Genomic DNA, 20,067 nt, shown 5'->3' with positions numbered 1-20,067 from the left:
CGAAGGGGAGGAAGGAGGGAATCCACACAGGAGCTCACATCGGTTCGTTCGGTGGCCTCAGCGAGCTCGGGGAAGCGTCGGAGCGGGCGCACGGTCGCCGGCGATCTCGGTGGCCCGAGGTTGAAGAAGGCGGCGGTGAGGGCGTCCGGCGGCGTCCGGCGTCGCTTGGCTTGGCGAGGAGGTCGAGAACGAGGTAGCGGAGCTACTGGGCACGTCGAGGGGTCAAGGGGGAGGCTCTGGGTGCGGTAACGGTGAGCGGTGGTGACGGGCTCCGTTCGGAAGCGAGCAGAGAAGGGGGGAGGAATCCAGAGCGAGAGGGGAGGGACGCAGGGGTCGAAGGAGGTGCGTGGCGATGCGAGGGATGGTCCAGGCGACGGGAGGACAGCCAGGCAGGGTGGAGGTGGTGCGCGGTGGCCGCGCACGTGCGTCGTGCCCGGCTTCTCCTTTGCCTACTGGCAAGAGGTAGAATACGGGGCTGCCCCTGGTGGGCTGGGCCGCCAGGTGGGCTGGCCAGCTAGGCCGCCAGGTAAGTGGCATGGGTAGGTGTTTTTCTTATTTCCTGTTTTCTTTTTCTATTTTCTGACATTTGTTTTGTACCAAAAAGAAATGTTAAAACACTTTCATAAATGCTGAAAATATTTGTGGCATCTAGATATAATATTCTAGAGGCCCTCACCAATTCCCAACATTTTTGGAGCCATTAAAATATTTATATAATTTAAACAGCTCCAAATCAAATATTTACGCATTGATTCAAAAATCCAAAATGTGTAGTAAAAATGTGCATCACCTCTGGTTGTTGTTCCCAACATTATACAAAGAGCATGAACATTTTTTGAATAGCATTTTGGGTTCATTGAAAATCCATTTTAAAGTTGAACCTATTTGAATTTGCTTTGGTGCTAGGGTTTGAAACATCCCCATTTCAATTTCATTTGAAATTTAAACATGATGCACAAAGCAAGCCTAGGACAATACCAGAACTAGGGATGTGACAGAACTTTTCAAAGGTCTCAGACTTGTGTTTCATTAAGTAGACATACCCATATCTACTCAACTCATCAGTGAGGGTGAGAACATAACGATAGCCACCGCGAGCCTCAACACTCATTGGACCACACACATCAGTATGTATGATTTCCAATAAGTTGGTTGCTCGCTCCATTGTTCATGAGAACAGAGTCTTGGTCAGTTTACCCATGAGACATGGTTCGCACGTGTCAAATGATTCGTAATCAAGAGACTCTAAATGTCCATCTGCATGGAGCTTCTTCATGCGTTTGACACCTATGTGACCAAGGCGGCAGTGGCACAAGTATGTGGGACTATCATTATCAACCTTACATCTTTTGGTATTCACACTATGAATATGTGTAGCATTACGCTCGAGATTCATTAAGAATAAACCATTCACCATCGGAGCATGACCATAAAACATATCTCTCATATAAATAGAACAACCATTATCCTCGGATTTAAATGAGTAGCCATCTCGAATTAAACGAGATCCTGATACAATGTTCATGCTCAAAGCTGGCACTAAATAACAATTATTGAGGTTTAAAACTAATCCCGTAGGTAAATGTAGAGGTAGCGTGGCGATGGCGATCACATCGACCTTGGAACCATTCCTGACGCGCATCGTCACCTCGTCCTTCGCCAGTCTCCGCTTATTCCGCAGCTCCTACTTTGATTTACAAATGTGAGCAACCGCACCGGTATCAAATACCCAGGAGCTACTACGAGTACTGGTAAGGTACACATCAATTACATGTATATCACATATACCTTTCGTGATGTCTGCCTTCTTGTCCGCTAAGCATTTGGGGTAGTTCCGCTTCCAGTGACCACTTCCCTTGCAATAAAAACACTCAGTCTCGGGCTTGGGTCCATTCTTTGGCTTCTTCCCGGCAGCTTGCTTACCGGGCGCGGCAACTCCCTTGCCGTCCTTCTTGAAGTTCTTCTTACCCTTGCCTTTCTTGAACTTAGTAGTTTTATTCACCATCAACACTTGATGTTCCTTTTTGACTTCTACCTCTGCTGATTTCAGCATTGCAAATACTTCAGGAATGGTCCTTTCCATCCCCTGCATATTCAAGTTCATCACAAAGCTCTTGTAGCTCGGTGGAAGCGACTGAAGGATTCTGTCAATGACCGCGTCATCCGGGAGATTAACTCCCAGCTGAGTCAAGCGGTTATGCAACCCAGACATTTTGAGTATGTGCTCGCTGACAGAACTATTTTCCTCCATCTTACAGCTGAAGAACTTGTCGGAGACTTCATATCTCTTGACCCGGGCATGAGCTTGAAAAACCATTTTCAGCTCTTCGAACATTTCATATGCTCCGTGTCTCTCAAAACGCTTTTGGAGCCCCGGTTCTAAGCTGTAAAGCATGCCGCACTGAATGAGGGAGTAATCATCAGCACGTGTCTGCCAAGCGTTCATAACGTCCTGGTTCTGTGGGACGGGTGCGTCACCTAGCGGTGCTTCTAGGACATAATCTTTTTTGGCAGCTATGAGGATGATCCTCAGGTTCCGGACCCAGTCCGTATAGTTGCTGCCATCGTCTTTCAGCTTGGTTTTCTCTAGGAACGCGTTGAAGTTGAGGACAACGTGGGCCATTTGATCTACAAGACATATTGTAAAGATTTTAGACTAAGTTCATGATAATTAAGTTCATCTAATCAAATTATTAAATGAACTCCCACTCAGATAGACATCCCTCTAGTCATCTAAGTATAACATGATCCGAGTTAACTAGGCCGTGTCCGATCATCACGTGAGACGGACTAGTCAACATCGGTGAACATCTTCATGTTGATCGTATCTTCTATACGACTCATGCTCGACCTTTCGGTCTTCTGTGTTCCGAGGCCATGTCTGTACATGCTAGGCTCGTCAAGTCAACCTAAGTGTATTGCGTGTGTAAATCTGTCTTACACCCGTTGTATTCGAACGTTAGAATCTATCACACCCAATCATCACGTGGTACTTTGAAACAACGAACCTTCACAACGGTGCACAGTTAGGGGGAACACTTTCTTGAAATTATTACGAGGGATCATCTTATTTAAGCTACCGTCGTTCTAAGCAAGTAATATGTAAAACATGATAAACATCACATGCAATCAAATAGTGACATGATATGGCCAATATCATTTGCTCCTTTGATCTCCATCTTCGGGGCTCCATGATCATCGTTGTCACCGGCATGACACCATGATCTCCATCATCATGATCTCCATCATCGTGTCTTCTTGAAGTTGTCTCGTCATCTATTACTTCTACTACTATGGCTAACGCTTTAGCAATAAAGTAAAGTATTTACATGACATTTATGTTGACACGCAGGTCATAAATAAATAAAGACAACTCCTATGGCTCCTGCCGGTTGTCATACTCATCGACATGCAAGTCGTGATTCCTATTAGAAGAACATGATCAATCTCATATATCACATATATCATTCATCATTCATCACAACCTTTGGCCATATCACATCACAAAACACTTGCTGCAAAAACAAGTTAGACGTCTTCTAATTGTTGTTGCAAGTTTTTACGTGGCTGCTATAGGTTTCTAGCAAGAACGTTTCTTACCTACGCCAAAACCACAATGTGAATTGCCAATTTCTATTTACCCTTCATAAGGACCCTGTTCATCGAATCCGATCCGACTAAAGTGGGAGAGACAGACACCCGCCAGCCACCTTATGCAACTAGTGCATGTCAGTCGGTGGAACCGGTCTCACGTAAGCGTACGTGTAAGGTTGGTCCGGGCCGCTTCATCCCACGATGCCGCCGAATCAAGATAAGACTAGTAACGGCAAGCAAATTGAAAAATATCGACGCCCACAACTACTTTGTGTTCTACTCGTGCATAGTAACTACGCATAGACCTAGCTCATGATGCCACTGTTGGGGATCGTAGCAGAAATTAAAAAAATTCTTTCGCATCACCAAGATCAATCTATGGAGTATTCTAGAAACGAGTGGAATAGGAGTGCATCTACATACCTTTGTAGATCGCGAGCGGAAGCGCTCAAGTGAACGGGGATGATGGAGTCGTACTCGCGGTGATCCAAATCACCGATGACCAAGTGCCGAACGGACAACACCTCCGCGTTCAACACACGTACGGTTGGGAAGACGTCTCCTCCTTATTGATCCACCAAGGGGAAGGAGAGGTTGATGAAGATCCAGCAGCACGACGGCATGATGGTGGATGCAGCAGGATCCCGGCAGGGCTTCACCAAGCACAAGCGGGGAGGAGAGGTGTTACGGAGGGAGAGGGAGGCGCCAAGAGCAAGGTGCGGCTGCCCTCCCTCCCTTCCACTATATATAGGGGCTAGGGGGGCGCATGCCCCCTTGGAGATCCCATCTAAAAGGGGGGGCGGCCCCTGGGGGCAACGGCCCCCTTAGGGTTTCCAACCAGGGGGCGCATGCCCCCTCGGGGGGCAACGGCCCCCTAGGGTTTCCAACCCTAGGCGCCTTGGGCCCTTGGGTGGGGCGCACCAGCCCATCAGGGGCTAGTTCCCATGCCACTTCAGCCCATGGGGCCCTCTGGGATAGGTGGCCCCATCCGGTGGACCCCCGGGACCCTTCCGGTGGTCCCGGTACAATACCGGTAACCCCCGAAACCTTCCCGCTGGCCGAAACTGGACTTCATATATATAAATCTTTACCTCCGGACCATTCCGGAACTCCTCGTGACGTCCGGGATCTCATCCGGGACTCCGAACAACTTTCGGGTTACTGCATACTAATATCTCTACAACCCTAGCGTCACCGAACCTTAAGTGTGTAGACCCTACGGGTTCAAGAGACACGCAGACATGACCGAGACGCCTCTCCGGTCAATAACCAATAGCGGGATTTGGATACCCATGTTGGCTCCCACATGCTCCTCGATGATCTCATCGGATGAACCACGATGTCGAGGACTTAATCAATCCCGTATTCAATTCCCTTTGTCAATCGGTACGTTACTTGCCCGAGACTCAATCGTCGGTATCCCAATACCTTGTTCAATCTCGTTACCGGCAAGTCACTTTACTCGTACCGTAATGCATGATCCCACGATCAACCACTTGATCACATTGAGCTCATTATGATGATGCATTACCGAGTGGGCCCAGAGATACCTCTCCATCATACGGAGTGACAAATCCCAGTCTCGATTCGTGCCAACCAAACAGACACTTTCGGAGATACCTGTAATGTACCTTTATAGTCACCTAGTTACGTTGTGACGTTTGGCACACCCAAGGTACTCCTACGGTATCCGGGAGTTGCACAATCTCATGGTCTCAGGAAATGATACTTGACATTCAGAAAAGCTACAGCAAACGAACTACACGATCTTTGAGCTAAGCTTAGGATTGGGTCTTGTCCATCACATCATTCTCCTAATGATGTGATCCCGTTATCAATGACATCTAATGTCCATAGTCAGGAAACCATGACTATCCTTTGATCAACAAGCTAGTCAACTAGAGGCTCACTAGGGACGTGTTGTGGTCTATGTATTCACACATGTATTACGATTTCCAGATAATAGAATTATAGCATGAATAATAGACAATTATCATGAACAAGGAAATATAATAATCATTTTATTATTGCCTCTAGGGCATATTTCCAACAGAATCCCTCACCGGTGGCCATCTTCATCATCCCGGCGCTCTCCATGACGAGGAGGGAGTAGTTCACCCTCATGGCTGAGGGTATGTACCAATAGCTATGTGTTTGATCTCTCTCTCTCATGTTCTTGAGTTGGTACGATCTTGATGTATCGCGAGCTTTGCTATTATAGTTGGATCTTATGATGTTTCTCCCCCTCTAGTCTCTTGTAATGGATTGAGTTTTCCCTTTGAAGTTATCTTATCGGATTGAGTCTTTAAGGATTTGAGAGCACATGATGTATGTCTTGCATGTGCTTATCTGTGGTGACAATGGGATATCACGTGATCCACTTGATGTATGTTTTGGTGATCAACTTGCGAGTTCCATGAACTTATGCATAGGGGTTGGCACACATTTTCATCTTGACACTCCGGTAGAATCTTTGGGGCACTCTATGATGTTCTTTGTGTTGGTTGAATAGATGAATATCGTATAATCATACCTACAGATACTTGAGGTGACATTGGAGTATCTAGGTGACATTAGGGTTTTGGTTGATTTGTGTCTTAAGGTGTTATTCTAGTACGAACTCTATGATAGATTGAACAGAAAGAATAGCTTTATGTTATTTTACTATGGACTCTTGAATAGATCGATCAGAAAGGATAACTTTGAGGTGGTTTCGTACCCTACAATAATCTCTTCGTTGTTCCTTGCTATTAGTGACTTTGGAGTGACTCTTTGTTGCATGTTGGGGGATAGTTATATGATCCAATTATGCTATTATTGTTGAGAGAACTTGCACTAGTGAAAGTATGAACCCTAGGCCTTGTTTCAACACATTGCAATACCGTTTGTGCTCACTTTTATCATTAGTTACCTTGCTGTTTTTATATTTTCAGATTACAAAAACCTTTATCTACCATCCATATTGCACTTGTATCACCATCTCTTCGCCGAACTAGTGCACCTATACAATTTGCCATTGTATTGGGTGTGTTGGGGACACAAGAGACACTTTGTTATTTGGTTGCAGGGTTGCTTGAGAGAGACCATCTTCATCCTACGCCTCCCACAGATTGATAAGCCTTAGGTCATCCACTTGAGGGAAAATTGCTACTGTCCTACAAACCTCTGCACTTGGAGGCCCAACAACGTCTACAAGAAGAAGGTTGTGTAGTGGACATCACCCGGCCTGTGGCTTCCCTGTTTTGGATGATACCTCCTAAAGGAGCAGAACTAACCACAGTGATGGGATGACCTTGGAATTATTGATTAAGCTTCCGGCTTGCCATGAAAACCCCATACACAAGCTTCTGCCAGTGTGGATACTTCTATTTGGACTCGATAAGCACCTCATTGATGTAATAAACCGGCCGTTGAACCGGGTACTCCTTTCTTGCCTCTTTCCTTTCCATCACAATGGCTACAATGACGGCCCGGCTATTAGTAGCCACATATAAGAACAGAGGCTCTTTATCAATAGGGGCAGCAAGAACGGGCGGCTCAGCCAACTATTTCTTCAGATCCTCAAACGCTTGATTAGCAGCATCAGTCCAAACAAAGTGATCCATCTTCTTCGTCATCTGATAAAGGGGGATAGCCTTCTTACCCAACCGGCTTATGAACCGTCTTAAAGCCGCAATACGACCCGCCAGTCGCTGAACATCATTGACACACGCCGGTTTAGCCAAGGAAGTAATGGCTATGATCTTCTCTGGGTTAGCTTTAATGCCTCTGTTAGAAACCAGAAATCCCAAGAGCTTGCCTGCTGGTACAGCAAAGACACACTTAGCTGGGTTAAGCATCCTCTTGTAGATCCGGAGATTTTCAAACATCTCCTTCAAATAATCAATCAAGGTCTCCTTCTCTCTTGACTTCACCACAATGTCATCTACATAAGCATGAACATTGCACCCAATCTGATTGTGAAGGCAATTTAATACACACCGCTGATAAGTCGCTTGGGCACTCTTGAGCCCAAAAGGCATAGACACACAACAGAAGGCTCCAGACGGAGTAATGAAAGCTGTCTTCTCCTGATCCTTAACTGCCATCTTGATATGATGATAACCAGAATAAGCATCCAAAAAACTCAAAGGCTCATAATCCGCCGTAGCATCAATGATTTGATCAATATGAGGGAGAGCAAACGGATCAGCCGGACAAGATTTGCTCAAGTCCGTGTAATGCACACACATCCTCCAAGTGCCATTCTTCTTGAGTACCAGCACTGGGTTAGCCAACCACTTAGGATGGAAAACTTCAATAATAAACCCGGCCGCCAAAAGCCGGGCCACTTTCTCGCCAATGGCCTTCCGCCTCTCCCCATTAAATCGGTGAAGAAATTGCTTGACTGGCTTAAACTTCGGATCAATATTAAGAGTGTGCTCAATGAGTTCCCTCGGTACACCCGGCATGTCTGAAGGCTTCCATGCAAAGATGTCCCGGTTCTCACGGATGAACTCGATGAGCGCGCTTTCCTATTTCAGATCCAGATTAGCGCTGATGCTGAACTTCTTAGATGAGTTTCCAGGGACGAAGTCAACCATTTTAGTATCATTCACCGACTTAAACTTTAACGAAGGATCATACTCTGTGGTCAGTTTTTTTAAGGACGTCATGTCTGCCGGGTCAACATTGTCCTTGTAAAATTTCAGCTCCTCTGTTGCACAAACTGATTCAGCATAAGCCGCATCACCTTCCTTACATTCCAAGGCCACCTTGCGACTCCCATGCATTGTGATGGTGCCCTTATCACCCGGCATCTTAAGCTGCAAGTAAACATAACAAGGCCTTGCCATGAACTTAGCATAAGCCGCCTGCCCAAACAGAGCATGATAGGGGCTCTTAATCTTGACCACTTCGAAGGTTAAAGTCTCAGACCTGGAATCATGCTCGTCTCCAAAGGCAACTTCCAAAGATATCTTACCCACCGGGTAGGCCGACTTACCCGGCACCACACCATGGAAGACATTGTTTGATGGCTTAAGATTCTTATCTGTCACTCCTGTGCAACAGAAGGTCTCATAATAAAGGATGTTAATGCTACTAACTCCATCCATGAGCACCTTAGTAAACTTATAGCCCCCAACCTGAGGTGCCACCACCAGAGCCAGGTGACCCGGATTATCAACCCGGGGTGGATGATCCTCATGACTCCACACAATAGGCTGCTCTGACCACCGCAAATAATGTGGCACCGCCGACTCAACCGCATTCACATCCCTCTTATGAAGCTTCTGGTCCCGCTTACATAAGCTAGTGGTGAAGACATGATACTGCCCACTATTCAACTACTTCGGGTTTCTCTGATAACCAGACTGCTGCTGATGTTGATTCCCCCGATTACTCTGCTGATTATAATCACCCTTGTTGCCATGGCCCTGAAACCCGGAACTTGAACCTCCGCTGCTATGACCCGGACCATGAGAACCGGACCCTGATCCACCATTCGGGCCATGGTGGCGCTGGATGGACTCTCTAAAGCTTCTCATTATGCTGCAATCTTTCCACGAATGAGTAGCCAGCTTCTGATCCATTCCGTGTTTCGGACACGGCTGATTTAACATTGCCTCAAGGTCGAATCCTGTCCTCGGAGTTAGCTGTCCCTTACGACGCTGGTTATAATTGCGTGCACCGGTGTTAGCCCCAAAGTCATCACCTTTGCTCTTACCGTTGCAGTCTTGATTGGTAGAATTGTACTGCTATCCCTTCATGCTGCTACTCTTCTTTCCCTTTCCCGATCTTTCATCCTCAGAGTCGGGGTCCTTGGTACCATCAGAGTCGGCTTACTTAACAAGAGCCGCCATTAGAGTACCCATGTCGTTGCAATGACGCTTGAGCCATCCAAGCTTCTGCTTGAGTGGAGTAAAGCGTCAATTTTTCTCCAACATCAGAATCACTGAACCGACGTTTATGTTATCTGAAGATTGTATGATAGTCGAGACCCAGCGCACCCAGCTAGTTGTTGACTCGCCCTCGGCCTGAACACAAGAAACCAAATCTACGATCGACATAGGCTGCTTACACATGTCTTTGAAATTCTGGATAAACCGGGCCTTCAGCTCCACCCATGACCCGATGGAGTTAGGCAGCAGCCCCTTCAACTAGGTACGAGCCGTCCCCTCCAGCATCATGGTGAAGTACTTAGCGTACGCGGCCTCACTAACGTCCAGCATCTCCGTAGCCATCTCATAACTCTCCACCCACGCCTCAGGGGGTTGATCGGCTGTGTAATTAGGCACCTTACGGGGGCCTTTGAAGTCTTTGGGTAGACGTTCGTTTCATAGAGCTGCCATTAGACACGGCATACTGAAAGCCTTGGAAGTTACACCGGCCTCAATTGAAGCTGTCGGGTAAACCGGCGCGTGCTGATGAGCCGCCAGCTCGGCCTCCGGACGTGCTCTGCCCTGGTCCGCCAAATCCTGTGCATTGGTACCATCGCGCGCCGGGTCGTGCCCATGAGGTCGATTACGGTGCTGCTCCGTACTTGAGACTGACGATGAGTCAATGTGCCTACTGTAGTTCCGGCTTGGACGAGGGGTTGAATGGATCCGGTCACGACTATAAGAGTAAGCCTGTTGCTGGACTAAAGTTGTTTGAAGGAGCTCCCTAGCCCTTCAGGTTTCAACTCCCGCCGGAGTCTCACCCTCAATTGGTAAAGCCGCCAATCGCGTCACCGCAACAATCATGTTGTCCAAAGGGGTGGAGTAGTGACCCGACGGTGTTACCATGTGTTGAGGCTGGGTGTTGTTCATATACGGAGAACTTGTCACGCGTGGCTGACCCAACACCCCACCGCCTGGCGCTTCAGTCATTCGATTTACCACCAGCGGGTTACTGGCCTCAGCTCCAGGGGTGTTGAAGAGGTCCCTTGACTCATAAACTGAGGGCAGGCGACTCTGGTATTTCTCCTCAAAACTTCGTTCGACGCGTTCTGATCCACCATGAGCTGGTATGAATCTGCTTGAATCCGCTGTGCTTGGGCACTTAAAACGGCCCACTCTGCAGCCATCCTGGCGTTTTCTGCTGCTAATTCCGCCTTGGCCTGTGCTATCTCATCACGCAATTTAGCTATCTCTGCCTTGTGCTGCTCCTGGTTCTTTGGGTCACCTCAACCTCTATCAAAGTTGCCTGGGCATCCAACAGATTTGTTAAGACTTGAGCCAGCGGGTGCGCTGAACCGCCAGCCCCGGCCGCCGTTACCGCTGCTACACTGGAAGTCACAGCCGCGGCGGTTGTCGAACCAAGAGCCGGTTGGGTGCCAGCCATGAAGATCGCCACTCTGTTCAGTGGCTCACGGGGATCCAGAATACTATCGCCATCGGAACAGCCCCCAAGCCGCCCATCTTGTAGCTGATACATTGAGTTGGTCTCGCCTGTGGACGACTCATCATCAGAGCAGATGGCCATCTCACCGCCGGAGACAGAGCCTTCCAACTCGACCCCATGGGTAAACCCAACAAAGACATGCCTTATGGCGGGTTGAGCCCGGGTGGATTGTGCACGCTGAGCCGTCTCGATGATGTCGGTGCAGATGTCCGGCCAGGGCCCGGCTCACCGATCTTGCCAATGAAGACGTGGATTCCACTGAAGGGGACCCGGTACCTGTACTCAATTGAGCCGGTATCAGGCCCCAGCCTGCATCATTGATGTAGAGCTTGCCGCGACGACTCTTGGTCATTCGGCCCACAGCGTATCCATTAAGCCCTTCGAAGCTGCCCTTTAAGAACTCAAAACCACCATGCGCGAGCCCCACGGTGGGCACCAACTGTCGTGTAAGTATCACGGCAGATGTCCTCATAGAAGGACATAGTTGTGGAGCCATTGCGATGAGGTTAGCTTAAAGGGGTAAAAAGGGGACTGTCGGTGTCAAAACCGGCGGATCTCGGGTAGGGGGTCCCGAACTATGCGTCTAAGGCGGATGGTAACAGGAGGCAGGGAACATGATGTTTTGCCCAGGTTCGGGCCCTCTCGATGGAGGTAAAACCCTACGTCCTGCTTGATTAATATTGATGATATGGGTAGTACAAGAATAGATCTACCACGAGATCAAAGAGGCTAAACCCTAGAAGCTAGCCTATGGTATGATTGTATGTTATTGTTGTTGGGTCCTACGGACTAAAACCCTCCGGTTTATATAGACACCGGAGAGGGCTAGGGTTACACAAGGTCGGTTACAAAGGAGGAGATATCCATATCCGTACTGCCTAGCTTGCCTTCCACACCAAGTAGAGTCCCATCCGGACAAGGGACGAAGTCTTCAATCTTGTATCTTCATAGTCCAACAGTCCGGCCAAAGGATATAGTCCGGCTGTTCGGAGACCCCCTAATCCAGGACTCCCTCGGTAGCCCTTGAACCAGGCTTTCAATGACGATGAGTCCAGCGCGCACTATTGTCTTCGGCATTGCAAGGCGGGTTCCTCCTCCGAATACATCACGGAAGAATTTGAATACAAGGATAGTGTCTGACCCTGCAAAATAAGTTCCACATACCACCGTAGAGAGAATAATGTTTTCGCAAATCTAATTTGCTGACTTGTTTTGGCAACACGACATTATGTCATGGCCCGATGATTATTCAAACCGTTTCCTTTAACTAGCCCCGCACATAACGCGAGGCAGTTTTTGACACGTCTTGTCAAAGCAGAGATCGTGTTCCCCTAATTACGGGATTCTCATCAATACGGTCGTGGGTAACCCAACCGTGTCTAGGTATCCTAGATTATTGGCAAGTCCCAAATGGCTACGGAGAGGACGCTTGATATTCACCCTCTTTATAAAGGGATAAGGCTTTTACTATTTCCCTCCCGTGCTCAATCGAATCCTTGCCCGCCTCGAGTTCTAACACCCAAAGCCCAGGTCAGGTGCTCCGGACCTTCAGTCATGTCTGGATCTAGCCTTCAAGGCTAGTGGATGCCCTCCTCCGTTACGGAAGAAGATATCAAGAAGTTGAGGGAGGCCAGATACCTGACCGCCGAGGTTTCGCATCGGCTGCCTGCCCGAGGGCAGGTCGTCCCTACTACTTAACCCAACGAAGATGTCGTGTTCATCTCCCACTTCCTCTGAGGTCTAGGCCTCACTCTGGATCCCTTCGTTAGGGGGCTGATGTTTTATTACGGGCTAGATTTCCACGATCTAGCCCCGGACTCCTTACTCCATATCTCATCATTCGTTGTTGTATGTGAGGCTTTCCTCCGCATTACCCCTCACTTCGGTCTATGGCTCAAGACCTTTGACGTGAAGCCGAAGATGGTCGAGGGGCAACATGTAGCGTGCGGAGGCACATTAATAAACAGGATCACCGGAGCTCCATGGCCAAAGGGTTCCATTCCAGAGGTGTCCGGATTATGGCAACGGGAGTGGTTCTACATCACAGCTCCCAGAAGTGCCAAGTGGGTGGCTGCCCCTGCTTTCCGCTCAGGCCCTCCACCACAACTGATGTCATGGATTAGTAGAGGGCTGAGCTGGGGTCCCGCCAAGGACGTGCCTGTACTGCAAAGCCGCATTCAAAATCTCTTCGAAGGAGATTTCAGTTTGAGTATGGTAATGCAAGTCATGCTGGTTCGACGAATCCAGCCATGCAAACGCCGGCCTCTTCGCATGTGGGAGTTCAACCCAGAAGGACCGCGCGCTATTCAGAATTTCCTCGGCCTGACGCACGAGGAGATGTATAAATCATTCTTTGGACCCCAGATAGAGTGTCCGGATACTACCGATGACGTGGGCCTGAGCAACAACTGCACCGCCGACCAAGTAAGTTATCCTCTAGCCGAACACACCGTCTTTCATTTATCATGACGTTATTCTGAGAAATCGGTCTTTGACCAGGACTGGATAACAAAGGCGAAGATGATTCGGTGTTCGGCCCCCCTTCCTGAGGGTTTGGAAAATCCGGTACTGGAAAAGATGCTCGAGCTAGCACCTTGCCCGGAGCCCTCAAAGGAAGACAAAGGGGGGAATAATGAGGGCGAAAGCGGGCCTCCACCGCTACCTATTCCGACCGAGGGAACGAGCGCCTCCATGAGGGAGGATATCCGAGGGGAGGAATCGGACGTTCTCTCACCCCGGGGAAGGAAGAGGACTACCTCTGAAGATCCGGAAACCAAGGTTTCCAAGCGGGAGAAGAAATCTCCACCAGAGGGTCCTGCCTTGGAGGGTGCTCTTGCCACACAAAGTCCGCGCAGAGATCACCCCTCTAACGAGCTGTAAGTAATAAAAAAGTACTTTAATAGTGAAGATATATTACCTTACCTCTAAGGAAAATAGCCGAAGTATTTATCTTGCAGTTCGGATCTTAGCCCTTCTCAGCAGAGCTCGTCTTCGGGGGATCTTCTTCTGGATATGATGGAGAGCGAAACACCTCCCCCAGACTCCTCCGCTCAAGAAGCGGGCGACCTTGAAGTGTCGTCACGGAGGGCCTCTCCAGATCCGCTGAGGCCAGAAGATAATCCTATAGTCACCCGAAGTCCTCAGCGTCCGGCTCTTGAAGAGAGCAAACAAAAGAGTCCGACACCGTCTGGTATGCGGTCGAACGTACTGAGGGAGCTGTTGGAGCGAGCGGCCATCTCAGAAGAACACCGTACATTGATGGGTACAGTGATGGAAAGGATTTCATCCACCGATAGCGGGTTGCATGATGCCTTTATGAGTCTACTGACGGGCTTTGAGGTACGTAAAATGATGTACATTTGTGATGGTACCGCACATTTTTAGGTGTGCCATGTGTAGATAGTAGCCCCTGAGACTCTGGTTGTCGCCGAGAATGGCGGAAAACAGAGGATCATAGTCCCAGGTAATAACCATACCGCTTTAATGTGCAGGTAGTGGGAGCTCCGGTGGCTAGCCGGACTCATGAGTTTGCCGAACTGAAGCGGCAACTAGATGCCGCGGATGCCAACATCGAGCTTGTTAACAAGAGGCTTGACGAGGCACAGGGTAAGTGGTATTTTCTGGTGAATGCCACATAGTAAGAGCAGCATGGTGTTAGTATCTTTAATATGTTGTGACTGCAGATGGAGCTGCCACCGTGGAAACCCTGCGGGCGGAACTTGCCCGAGCCAAAGAACAAGCAAGGATTAGTAATGCGGCTGCTTTGAAGGCGGACGAAGAGTTGAAAGCCGAGAAGGCCGTGCATTGCGAGAGCAAAGAGAAGATGGCCAAGATGATCGTAAAGTTAAAGGACACTGCCGACCGTTGCCAGTTCCTTGAAAAAGAAAACCGAGCGAAGCAACGGACCTTGAAAAGGCCACGGTGGCGAACAAAGACACCCGCTCTGCTATGAGAGCGAAGAAGGAGGAGCTGCGTGAAGCCGGGGATATTCTGGCTGGGAAGCCCTTTATGCTGCGGAGGAAGTTCAGAGATCCGCGGTATGCCCCTCTGGATCGGCTGTGGAGTTCGGCAGACACATATACGGACTTGGCGGCGAGCGCTGTCGATGCGGCCAAATACTTCCGAGATCAAACAGATCGTGAAGTGGACAAGCTATTCTGTTCGCAATTTAACGTTCCAGAGCGTCTGCTTCCGTTGACTGATCAGCTAGCCGAATGGGCCGAACTCAATAGGTTGTCCGGACTCGCCATGAGGTCTGTCATGGATCAGCTGTGGCCGGAAAAGCTGAAGCCGAACAACTATTTCAGCTTAGTGCAGCAGTTCCTTGGTGCGGTGCCGCGCATCAATGCGATGATGAGGTCGGCGTGCATAGAAGGATTGCGGATGGCCCTTGCCCGTGTTAAAGCATACTGGCCAGAGATGGATGCTACCACTGTTGCAGCGCAGGGTTCGGCCATAGGCCGAGTGGCTGCCGAGCACTATTTCGAAGAGGTTCTCGAGGGTGCTCGTTTGATAGAGGCCCAGTGCTCGAAGAATATTATGTTTGAGTGACATTTATTCCCATTGTAAACATAATGTTTTTATGAAATTTATTAAGGCTGTGTTTATACTTTTGCCTGAAAGTAATATGGTGCCTCCTGTGCGGCCGTTTATGTATACATGTGTATAACCTAAAAGATTGCAGTCGTCGGCTTCAGCCCCCACGCATATAATGTGGAGGTGTTCACAGAAGACGCGTGTTCACACTTAACCCAACGTCTTGGTCCTATTAAGGAGGTGATAGTGTAGCGAACGAGGCAACCGGACTATAATGCTTTAACACTTTCACTTAGCCATAGGAGTTTGACGATGGGGCTACTATATAGCCCCTGGTGGCTCCGCACTCTCCCGAATTCGGGGTGCGTACATGCCTGGCTGGGAAATGGCGCTTCGTTAAGGTGGAGGAATTCTAACATTCCAATAGGTCATCGAGTGGTTGACCAGTCTCACGCTATATCATGACAGTCAGTTTTCGGCTTTCTCTACTGAGGTGCTCGTCCGGATGACCCGGGGCACAATCGCAGTAGTTCTCCTAGTGCTACCTTAGCCGATAAAGCGAAACGTAAGGTACCAAAACATAGGAGCTGGGCAAACCCAACATTTGACCAAATACATGATTCGGAGCTGATGCATATAGGGCCAAACTCGCGACGCCGAACACTCCCTAAGGTATTCGGTCTTTATGGTATGAACCGGGCCTAATCGTTGCCCTTTCTAAGAAGCCCCTGGTGTTCAGGTACGTGCATTATTCTGACGTGGCCACATGCCAAAACGCCAGCATCCTTCTCAATTGTACTGAGAATCCGAGGGATGTGTATCAACAAGAGACAGTAAAAAAGGTTGATGCAGGGTCTTAATCTAAAAAGAATCCTTGGAACGGGTCCCTGCTGCACGTCTGCGCCTGTGTCTCTGTTGTGCCATATCCTGGACGGGTGTAGCACGGTGGTCATCTATAAATGAGAGGAACTTAGGTGAAAAGTTGTCGTGTAAAAAGGTAGGTTTTTTGAAAAAAACCATGTATAATTCAAGATGAGTAAAAATTGCCACTTGTCTGCGCGCGTTGAGCCCCTTATATTTGTGATAGGGGTGTGGCCATCAAACCTGTACGAATTACATACAGCTGCGCCGGACTCGTCTAACCGTGTCCGTGGTCTTGACGACCTATCGAATACTTTAGTTGGTGAGGCCGTTTTAGTGTGCGGCTGCCCAGGCAGCCACATTCTCTTCGGCGCGCAGGAATCACTCCATATTTCCATTTACTGTAATGATGCCACGTGGACCGGGCATCTTAAGCATGAGGGAAGCGTAATGCAGTATTGCATTAAAGCGAGCGAAAGCTTCGCGTCCAAGTAGTGCTTGAAAGCCACTATGAAACGGAGCAATGTGGAAGGTTAAATTTTCGCTACGGAAGTTATCGGGGAAGCCGAATATAACTTCTAGTAGCAGGGAGCCCGTGCAATGAGCCCCTGGGCCTGGCGTTACTCCTTTAACGGTAGTATTGCTGAGGCAAATTTTTGTTGGGTCTATCCCAATTTTGCGGATTGTATCCTGATATATCAGGTTTAGACTACTGCCACCGTCCATCAGAACTCGTGTGAAGTGGTATCCGTCAATTATTGGATCTAATACCAAGGCAGCCCATCCTGCACGCCGGATACTTGCTGAGTAATCCCGATGGTCAAAAGTGATCGGTTGAGACGACCAGTGGCAGGCCTCCGCGGTGATAGGCCCTTGGGCATATTTATCTGGGAGTGCCGCTTTATTTCTCCCCTTGATCACGTGTAACACGTTTACTGTTTTGACTTCAGGTGGAAATTTCTTTTGTTCCCCAGTGTCTTGCTTGAGAGGCTCATCCTCGTCTTTGCTTGGTGTATCCTCCCCCTTGTGTATGGCGTTGAGCTTGCCAGACTGCTTGAAGACCCAACATTCTCTGTGGGTATGATTAGCGGGTTTACCAGGGGTGCTATGGATCTGACATATTTGGTCTAGAATTTTGTTGAGGCTAGACAATTCATCTCTGGCGCCTTTAGAGGGCGACTTTTGCTGACCTGGCCGAGAGCTTCTGAATCCGGCGTTAACGCTGTGCTCTTCGGGTTGTCTTCTTTATTCCGACGCTTATTATTTTTACTGCGTCATGATTTCCCATTTTCATCTCTAACTTCGGATGTACTTGGGTTGCTGGTGCTGCATCTGGCTAGCCAGCTGTCCTCACCCGCGCAAAAGCGGATCATGAGGCTTGTTAATGCTGCCATTGTTCTCAGCTTTTCTTGGACGAGGTGTCTGGCAAGCCATTCGTCGCGGACGCTATGCTTAAAAGTTGCCAAGGCTTCGGCGTCCGGACAGTCAAGTATTTGGTTCTTTTTAGTAAGAAACCTGTTCCAAAGCTTTTGGGCTGACTCTCCGGGCTGTTGAGTTATATGACTCAAATTGTCTGCATCCGGGGTCGGACATAAGTCCCTTGAAAATTTGCCCGAAAAGCGTCTTCGAGCTCTTCCCAGCTTCCAATGGAGTTTTTGGGGAGGCTTTTAAGCCAGCGCCAAGCTGGCCCTTTGAGCTTGAGGGGTAAGTACTTGACGGCATGGAGATCATCTCCTCGAGCCATATGGATATGGAGGATATAGTTGTGACACCCCTGATTCAATCGTACACTAATCATACACGCAAACGTGTACGATCAAGATCAGGGACTCACGGTTAGATATCACAACACAACTCTACAAATAAAATAAGTCATACAAGCATCATGTTACTAGCCAGGGGCCTCGAGGGCTCGAATACAAGAGCTCGATCATAGACGAGTCAGCGGAAGCAACAATATCTGAGTACAGACATAAGTTAAACAAGTTTGCCTTAAGAAGGCCAGCACAAACTGGGATACAGATCGAAAGAGGCGCATGCCTCCTGCCTGGGATCCTCCTAAACTACTCCTGGTCGTCGTTAGCGGTCTGCACGTAGTAGTAGGCACCTCCCGATTAGTAGTAGTCGTCGTCGACGGTGGCGTCTGGCTCCTGGGCTCCAACGTCTGGTCGCAGCAATCGGGTATAGGAAAGGGGAAAAGGGGGAGAAAAGCAACCGTGAGTACTCATCCAAAGTACTCGCAAGCAAGGAGCTACACTACAAATGTATGCATTGGTATCAAATGGAAAAGGGGGTATCATATGTGGACTGAACTGCAGAATGCCGGAATAAGAGGGGGATAGCTAGTCCTATCGAAGACTACGCTTCTGGTAACCTCCATCTTGCAGTAGGAGAAGAGAGTATATGGTAAGTTCACCAAGTAGCATCGTGTAGCATAACCCTAACCGATGATCCTCCCCTCGTCGCCCTGTGAGAGAGCGACCACCGGTTGTATCTGGCACTTGGAAGGGTGTGTTTTATTAAGTATTCGGTTCTAGTTGTCATAAGGTCAAGGTACAACTCCAAGTCGTCCTGTTACCGAAGATCACGGCTATTCGAATAGATTAACTTCCCTGCAGGGGTGCACCACATAACCCAACAAGCTCGATCCCATTTGGCCGGACACACTTTCCTGGGTCATGCCCGGCCTCGGAAGATCAACACGTCGCAGCCCTACCTAGGCACAACAGAGAGGTCAGCACGCCGGTCTAAATCCTATGGCGCAGGGGTCTGGGCCCATCGCCCATTGCACACCTGCACGTTGCGAGGGCGGTCGGAAGCAGAACTATCCCCCTTAATACAAGAGCAGGCTTACGTTCCAATCCGGCGCGCGCCGCTCAGTCGCTGACGTCACGAAGGCTTCGGCTGATACCACGACGTCGAGTGCCCATAACTGTCCCCGAGTAGATGGTTAGTGCGTATAGGCCAGTGGCCAGACTCAGATCAAATACCAAGATCTCGTTAAACGTGTTATCTTGAAATAACCGCGAACGCCGACCAGGGACAGGCCCACCTCACTCCTAGGTGGTCTCAACCTGCCCTGTCGCTTCGCCACAAAGATCCACTCGCGGGTACTCCTACGAGCCGACCCGTCTTTTAGTCATCACATGTATCATGTATAAAGTATATAGTATATACCCACGATCACCTCCCGAGTAATCACGGCCCGATAGTATAGCATGGCAGACGGACAAGAATGAAGGGCCACTGATGATAAACTAGCATCCTATACTAAGCATTAGGATTGCAGGTAAAGGTAACAACAGTCGTAGCAAGGACAGGTTATGCATCAGGATAGGATTAACGGAAAGCAGTAACATGCTACACTACTCTAATGCAAGCAGTATAGAGAGTAGAGTAGGCGATATCTGGTGATCAAGGGGGGGGGGCTTGCCTGGTTGCTTTGGCAAGAGAGAGGGGTCGTCAACACCGTAGTCGTACTGGGTAGCAGCGGCGCCGGTCTCGGTGTCTAGCGAGAGTAGAGGGGGAAGAAACAATAAATATAAAGCAAACAGATGCATAACGATGCATGACATGAGAATTAGCGGTGCTAGGGGTGCCCTAACACGGTATGAGTTGGTACCGGTGAATGGGGGAAACATCCGGGAAAATATCCCCGGTGTTTTGCATTTTCGGATAGATGAACCGGAGGGGGAAACTTGCATGTTTGCT

This window comes from Triticum urartu, chromosome 1, assembly GCF_003073215.2.
Source record: "Triticum urartu cultivar G1812 chromosome 1, Tu2.1, whole genome shotgun sequence".
NCBI classification, from domain to species: Eukaryota; Viridiplantae; Streptophyta; class Magnoliopsida; order Poales; family Poaceae; genus Triticum; species Triticum urartu.
The sequence above is the reverse complement of the archived record's forward strand: the minus strand, read 5'-3'. Positions refer to the sequence as shown.